Consider the following 7,594-nt stretch of genomic DNA (forward strand, 5'->3'; position numbering starts at 1 on the left):
GCCTACACCAACACTCTTGGATATGGAGTGCAAATCCAACCAAGAGCCATGCTTCAATGCTTAAGCTTGACATCTCCTTCTTCTTCATTACTATGCTATTATGTATGCTAGCAACAAGAGTTATGATAAGTGAGGAACTAATTCTTTCTCCTATGAAATGTTTCTTCTTCCTCTTCCCTACCCTCATTCCCTGCTAGCTCTATCCACCTTCGAAGGTGTTTGAGGTCTTGGGACTGAGGCTTGGGATAGTTAAAGCTTTTCTTCAAGTTTATGTTATGTTTGTGATGCATGAATCTTTCCATCTTCATTGCATCACCTAGGTCACAAGGAACACAAAGAATGTATTGTAACAAGTCTCTCTTAATGGGAGAAATCATAATACAAATGCCTATTGGAGGGGGGACCGTCTCCATGTAAATCCGGTCCTCAACTATTGTCATGTTCTCTAAATTATCTCTCTTGCAAAAGTATTGTTCATGCCAAGTTAGCTAATTGCTATGATTATGTTGCTATCTTCAATTATTTTCACCCGCTATGCTCACAAAGTCATTTCTCAAAAGTACTCTCATTAATTTCCGCTACTCTCAAATTAAATAGGCCAATTCCATTGATGAAAGTAAACCAATGATAATTGTACACATCATAGGCAAAATCACTTGATTGTTAAACATTGAAAATGTAATAGTGACAACACCATTGTCATTATTGAGAAAATATACATGGTTTTCCAATAGTTACAAAAGGACGTATACACGTCATCTCATGATACATATGCTATGACAAAAGGAAAATAATGCTATCTAGCTACGGCTAGACTGATGTCATCTAATCAGACATCTCATTGCGTCCGAGCGGCATATCTGTAGGATTCTACAAAAAAAGCCAATAAGACAGCCTTTTGTAAGTATAAATATATAATTTACAAAACAATACAACAAATAGAAAAGAGTAAACCCTAATACTAACCATGCCCCCGTGAGAACTCAGAATGTCAATCAGGGCATTTAAGCCCTTCCTGCTTGCGTACTCGCGCTCATACGGTGTGGAGTCATGTCCTGACATTGACCACTATCAAAACATACAAAGACTCCATTATGTTAGAATTTAAAAACCCCTAAACCCTAAACTATCAAACCTAAATAGCAATGCGAAAACACTTACAAAATCAGCCTCAAATGATGCCCACCCACCGCTCCCGAAGTGGTGTGAGCTTCCTGCCTCTACTCACACTTTGGCTGCCTCCTTTTGTTGCTTCCACTTGTCAGGATTCTTACGCGCTGCTTTCTTCGCATTCTTCCAATCTTCTTTGGACAGCCAATCTGGTCTGCTCCACCCATGCTTTATTGCTTTTTGCACTTCAAAATGATTGTGCTTATAGTATTCATGCATTTGAACCTTCATCAGGTCTTCATTGAAGTGGTCATCCTGTGTTGAAACGGGAAACTTGTCATGCAGCATGCTGATGACTCTGTCTTTTAATTCACTTGGCACTTCACTCCAGGTGTTTAATATGTAGTGTCTAAATACCTGAGAGCAATGACCACGCATGCGCGAGATCACCTTCTTGCTTTCATCATCCAAGATGCTGCTGCTGAAGTCGACGGAGTAAGGCAATCCCTCTCACCGTTGATGTGTGAACCTGGGTGTCTTGGCACGGGTCTCTAGTAGCGTGTCGATGGGGGTACGGACGTCAAGTGTCTCCACTGGATTCTGGGCCATGAAGCAAGGAGTGTCAAGACTGAGGTGACTCTCGGAGGAGTAGCTAGTGGTGTGTAGCTAGGAACAGCTGTCAGCCACGCAAAACTTGGAATAGATGGAAATGTCGTGGCTGGTGTGGGGGCAGGCAAAGAAGGGGAAGGTAAAGATCCTCGTCGAACATGAGGCGGTGTCGAGGCATCGGCAATGGAATCCCCACAACAACCGTTGTTGCCACCACTAGAGCGTTGGTGCCTACACATGTGTGAAGATCATCTCGTCGATACCAAAGCTTCGGAGTATGCTGAATGCTCCCAAAATAGAGGGAGACGCTAAAGGAGTAGGAACACGTGATGGTGCTCCAGAGCGATGATGATCCTCGTACCACTGTCTCTGCTAGGGTGACAAAGAAGAAAGAAACTCATCATCATCCATACCTGCATTAAACACACGAACATTTAATCTTAATATTGAATGAATGGAGAAGAAAACACGGACAAGTAGAGAGAGAGAGAGAGAGAGAGAGAGGACTCGTAAAGGGGGAGGGATTCCTGTGTAGAGAGATTTTGTTGAAGTTCTTGTGAATTTGTAAAAGCACTACACTCCGAGTGCGATGAAGACTGAATCTGCAATTGCGAAGGTGATCTGTCTCTGCTCATAGATGTTGCTTGCCCCACCACTATATCTAGTTGATCGGGTGAAAGAGACGCTAAGAAGCAGTAGTAGTGCTTCTTAGTGTCTCTTTCACCCGATCAACTAGATCTAGCGGTGGGCTGAGCAGCATCTATGAGCAGAGACCGATCAATTCCTTCGCGATTAGAGTTTCAGTCTCCATTGCACTCGGAGAACAGTGCTCGTCATCCTTGCTTGTGAGAACATACCTAGAGCATACGTACTTGGAGTGGCGCAAAGACAATTAAATACAATGATGCAATGACGCATATAGACAGGAATGGAAAAAAAGCTACGTGAATACAATATATATTATATAACGGAGCAAAATTGTTCAAATATAGTATTTATGGCTTTAAGAGGTCTCTCTCTCATCCTCGCATAGCTCATCATAAATTCCTATATCTATATAGAGCTCTCCATTTAGACAGATGTCATCCGTTTCATTTTGCAGATCCTCTGCATGCACCCCACAGAGAGTAGCAGCTTGATTCTCGTCTGGCACCACCTCAATGGCTTTCGACTTAGCATCTTCTCCGATCTCCTCCATTGATGCCACCGTGATTGGAACATGGTAGCCCTCATACATCCGTGCACTACGAGGGGCTACCTCTATGACGTACCACCAGCTTGATGCAGACTTTGTAGGATGCAATATCACCTGCTAGAGCCACATAGCTTACATGGGAGCTTCCAAGCACATAACTTCTAAAATTGGATGTTAAATATTTACATACTTACTTGTTCACAGTGCTCGAGTAGTAAGAAAGTGTCTCTTAGGTCAGTCCATTTCTTAGTTGAATCCACCTCAAGGAAACCAGACTCTCCTCTACACACAGTAGCGTTGCAACCCTCTATGATTATCTTGAACGATTTCACTCAAACAAGTCGAAAAAAAATCCTCTATAATTGATCCTCAAAATCTCTTGTAGCGTGCCAAAGTAAGTGAGTTCTGCCACCACAGGATCTGCAGCAGAGGACCGTTGTCGACTAGGCTGTTCAAATTTTTCCATGATTCCACAATCTTGAGTAAAACGCTTTTTGTCGCTCCGTTCCACCCTAAAATGTCGACCTTTACATCATGCTGATGTGTATGACTTATACTACAACCAACAAAGATTATGAGTGGCCGTTCAAACATCTACAAAGTCACTAGTCGGGCATTGCAAACTTACCTTGGTCGCGCAACCCCGAGAGTACTCCTACTCCTCCTCATTCACTTCTTCACCGCAGTGTTGTGGGAATTTCAATTGGTTGTGCAATCATCTTAAGCTCATGAATGTTGGTAGGCTCTCCAGACCCACCGGATAATGCATCGGTGGTAGTCTTCCCCGTCTCCACTCGATTCATGCCCTTTGTCTCTCTTTCTTTGCATCCTCATATTGTAAAATCCACTTTTGCATCACTGGATTGTGAAGCATGCAAAATTGGTTGATTTTAGCCTCTAGATCTTCCCCATCATCTTCTTCCCAACACCGAGATTGCACATGAAAATCTCGAATATGCCCTCATCATCTATGGTTCGCCATAGAGTGTCCCGGGCTTTATCAAATCCTTCTAGCCACTCTCCAATGTAAACTAGGGACTCTGATACTAGTCAACCTTCTGCCATGCTACCCTCTGGACGTGCCTTCTGACGCACATATCCCTTGAGCGTTTTCAAGAAACGTTCTAAAAAGAACATTCATTTGGAATGTACTGTGCCAGCTATTTCCACCTCATCAACTATGTGAACAAGAAGATGCACCTGAATGGTTAGCATGGTAGTAGGAAAGTGTTTTTCAAACATGCACACAACCTCTGCAGTGTTTAGTTTGGCAAATGGTATGGAGTCTACATTGATCTCCTTTTGTGAGATCCATTGCACCAAGTTCGCAAGTTTGTAAATTGTGTTACGGACGTCAAGAGACAAACATCCCTGAATGGCCACCGGTAAAATAAGCTGCAAAACACATGTAGCAATGATATTAAAGTCCACACACAAATTTGTTACAAGTTTCCCACTATGATATAATCCACTTCAAAAATACTTGACATATTTTATGCCAATCGTGTGACTTTGAACCAGTAAGATTTCCTTCTTTAGTAAAACACGTTCAGAATGAGTGCATTACACCGGTGGGGGGTGCGCACATATTGAATGGTCTCTTTTACTTTGCATTCTTGGGCTCCTCTAAAAATCCACGACGCTTTAGGGAGTTTGATCGATCCATCGGATGCTGTTTGGGGCCAATATTGCTCCATATAATCCACATTTATAAGGTCAACCCTGGCTCCCAAAGTATCTTTCTTACCAATCAGATGGTCCCATGGCAGATTACCCACATTCTTGAATATGTGCATTGGATCGAGCAAGTGATTGATCATGGGTCGGGGCCAATATGGTAACTCCTACCATAGAGAGAGTCTCTTCATCCCTGGAGGCAACCCGTCATTACACATCTCCTTCTGCTCTAACCATGCTTGTGCAGACATCCTCGGTGGCTCTCTTCCCAAAAAGCATTTGCGTAACACATGATTCTTTGGAAGACACACTTGATGACCTTCGTAGATTTTCTTCTTCAATTAGGGCGCCCGACGTGCATTTAGTCTAGGTCCACATGTGGCACATGCTCTGTATCCGCTTGTTTGAAGCCCTGCATGTATACACATGACAATAGATAAGCTTGAGAAAAACCAAGATTTACAGTGTTTGAGTTTGAGTGTAAATCACCTGAGCATTCTGTTAATCCGGGATAGTCATGCATGGTCCACATTAAAATGCATCTGATCAAAGCATTCCGTCGACCTGTGTGTTGGCTCATATCCACCACTTCTATGCCAATCCACAATTGTTGTACCTCTTCCAACAGTGGACGAAGATACACATCATATTCTTCACTTTATACCACCCCAGCGCAATCAAGATTTTAGCCATAGGTGCCCCTTCTTGGTAGACAACCATGGGGGAATGTTGTAGTTGACAATGACAACGGGCACACAATCTATATGTTTGTAGGATGCACAATCTGTAGGAATCTGTAGCACATGATCCGAAGATTTATTCTCCTCATGCCATGATGCTAGGGCAACCATGTACTTACATTCAAAGAAATGCTTGATGCGAGGAAGCAGAGGAAAATGTTGCAAAACCTTTTGTGAGGAAATGCATCATCAATGGCACACATAGTTTCTATTGCAAGTGTTTAAGCAGCAGGGATAGAATCTGTTTCAATTTCATTGGAGCTCACAAATTTGGAAGAAAACACACAAGGATACCCTAAGTGCTATTTGAGATTATTATGTACATTAAAAAAAATATAGTCAAGTGGAGTCTTTTGGTGTACCTTACTGGCTCTCCAAGTTTGAAAATAGCATCCCTAACTTTCTTGTCCCGACATATACACATACTCACAGGTAGAATGAACTACAATGTAAATTAGGGGAAGAGAAGGTGAGAGAAATTCATACACACAAACTCTAGATATAATAGGGAGAGGGACATTACCTGGAGCATCTTGTGCCCATCATGGGACTTGAACCCATACAATTGAACGCTTCCACCCTTCTTCGCTTTTGTGAAAGCTACCTTTAGCGACCTCATGTATCTTGCTGGTGTGTGAATAGAAGCAATGGTACCCTTCACTTTGTCTAATTCTTCTTTGTCTAGCATCAATGCTACTTTAGGAAGCACAATATTTCCATTGGGAGCACGATGTGGAGTAGCACACGCGAGGAGACGTTTCAAAATCCATAAATCATCCCTTGACCCCAATGAGTCCTTCTTGCCAATAATGTGATCCCATAATGTTTGGGCTACATTCTTGAATATGTGCATGGGATCCAAGAGGTGTTGTATTTTTAAGTCCTTCCAATATGGAAGCCTTAACAATATGGAATACCTTGACATACCTTTTGGTGGAGGATACAAAGCTGGATTGTTGTTGTAGTGCTCTTCCCAAATGGTTGCCCAATTTTCCATAGTGAGATTTAGAGGTGTCTTCAAATTTTTTGGAGCCTTGTGCTTGTTATGACCTTGGTGTAAGAAATGATGGTTGCTTGGATATATTACCTTGCACAAGGCAATGTGCCTCTTTGTCACCAATGATGGTCTGCAAGTAGGACATGCATTGTGACCCAATGTGGATAACCCTGCATGCATATCATATCGTTAGAGAGATAGAGGGTTAGAGGGAGAAAGAGAGGGAAAAGGATATAGCCAAAATCTCTCCAAGCTCAGGATAGTCCTACATATTCCACATAAAGATTCCCCTCACAATGGCTTCTCTCCCCTCCTTTGCAAGTGATACATCTACAACATGAATGCCTCTCCATAACTCCTCCAACTCCTTGATGAGGGGATCGAGGTAGACATCAATATTTGACACTTTGTACTTCCCTGGCACAAGCAAGGAAAGAAGTATATTGTCCTTCTTGGTTGTCTCCCATGGTGAAATATTGTAGTTGACGATCACCACACGTCAAGTGCTCCATGAAGTAGACTTAGTACCGAAGGGGTTGACACCATCACTTGGTAGCCAAGCCTCAAGAATCAAGGCTCCAACCCAAACTCTGACCATTGAGTTTTGATGTGCCTCCATGAAGGTGAATCAAAAGGGACCTGCATCATTCCATCATTTGAGTGGTGGTTGGCGTGCCATGCAAGAAGCTCCATGGTATACCTGATTTTAAACACGTGTTGAATGCGAGGACTTAAAGGAAAATGTCTCAATACCTTGCAGGGTAGGTGCACACCGCTCACTCCAGTCTTGTATCGTGCTTCCCCACATACGGAACATGAGATAGCATGTGCGTGCTCATTGAGGTATAGCATGGAATTGTTGACGCACACGTGGATGTGCTCATACTCCATTCCAAGTGCAGTGACATACGATTAGCTCGTCAAAAATTTGGAGGCATATGGTGATCTTTTGGAAAAGAAATTCCCCCATCAAACTACAACAAACAGGACAATTAATAAATTTTAAGGAGGCGGCACCATGAAGCAAGAGAGATGTATAAAAGGTCATATTTCAAACTTACCCAAGGAGTGCATTGACATTTGCATTACTCCAACCAGATTTTGCTTGCAAGTTGAGGACTTGTCCACCATCGTAAAGAGGTGTTCGGGCACTTTCCATCAATCTCTCCTCCGTTGTCGCTGTCGGTTGAGTGCATGGATGGCAATCCTCCTTGCACACATCGCATTCATGAGCGAGTAACTCATCACACATGTCAAACATGTGCT

The 7,594-nt window shown here is 42.8% G+C and overlaps 1 pseudogene; it reads right to left on the reverse strand.

Annotated features, from left to right (window-relative positions):
• Positions 1-825: 825 nt before the first annotated feature.
• Positions 826-1,719, reverse strand: LOC147435236 (uncharacterized; annotated as a pseudogene).
• Positions 1,720-7,594: the final 5,875 nt, after the last annotated feature.

Source organism: Adiantum capillus-veneris, chromosome 18 (assembly GCF_014529385.1).
Source record: "Adiantum capillus-veneris isolate H3 chromosome 18, ASM1452938v2, whole genome shotgun sequence".
NCBI classification, from domain to species: Eukaryota; Viridiplantae; Streptophyta; class Polypodiopsida; order Polypodiales; family Pteridaceae; genus Adiantum; species Adiantum capillus-veneris.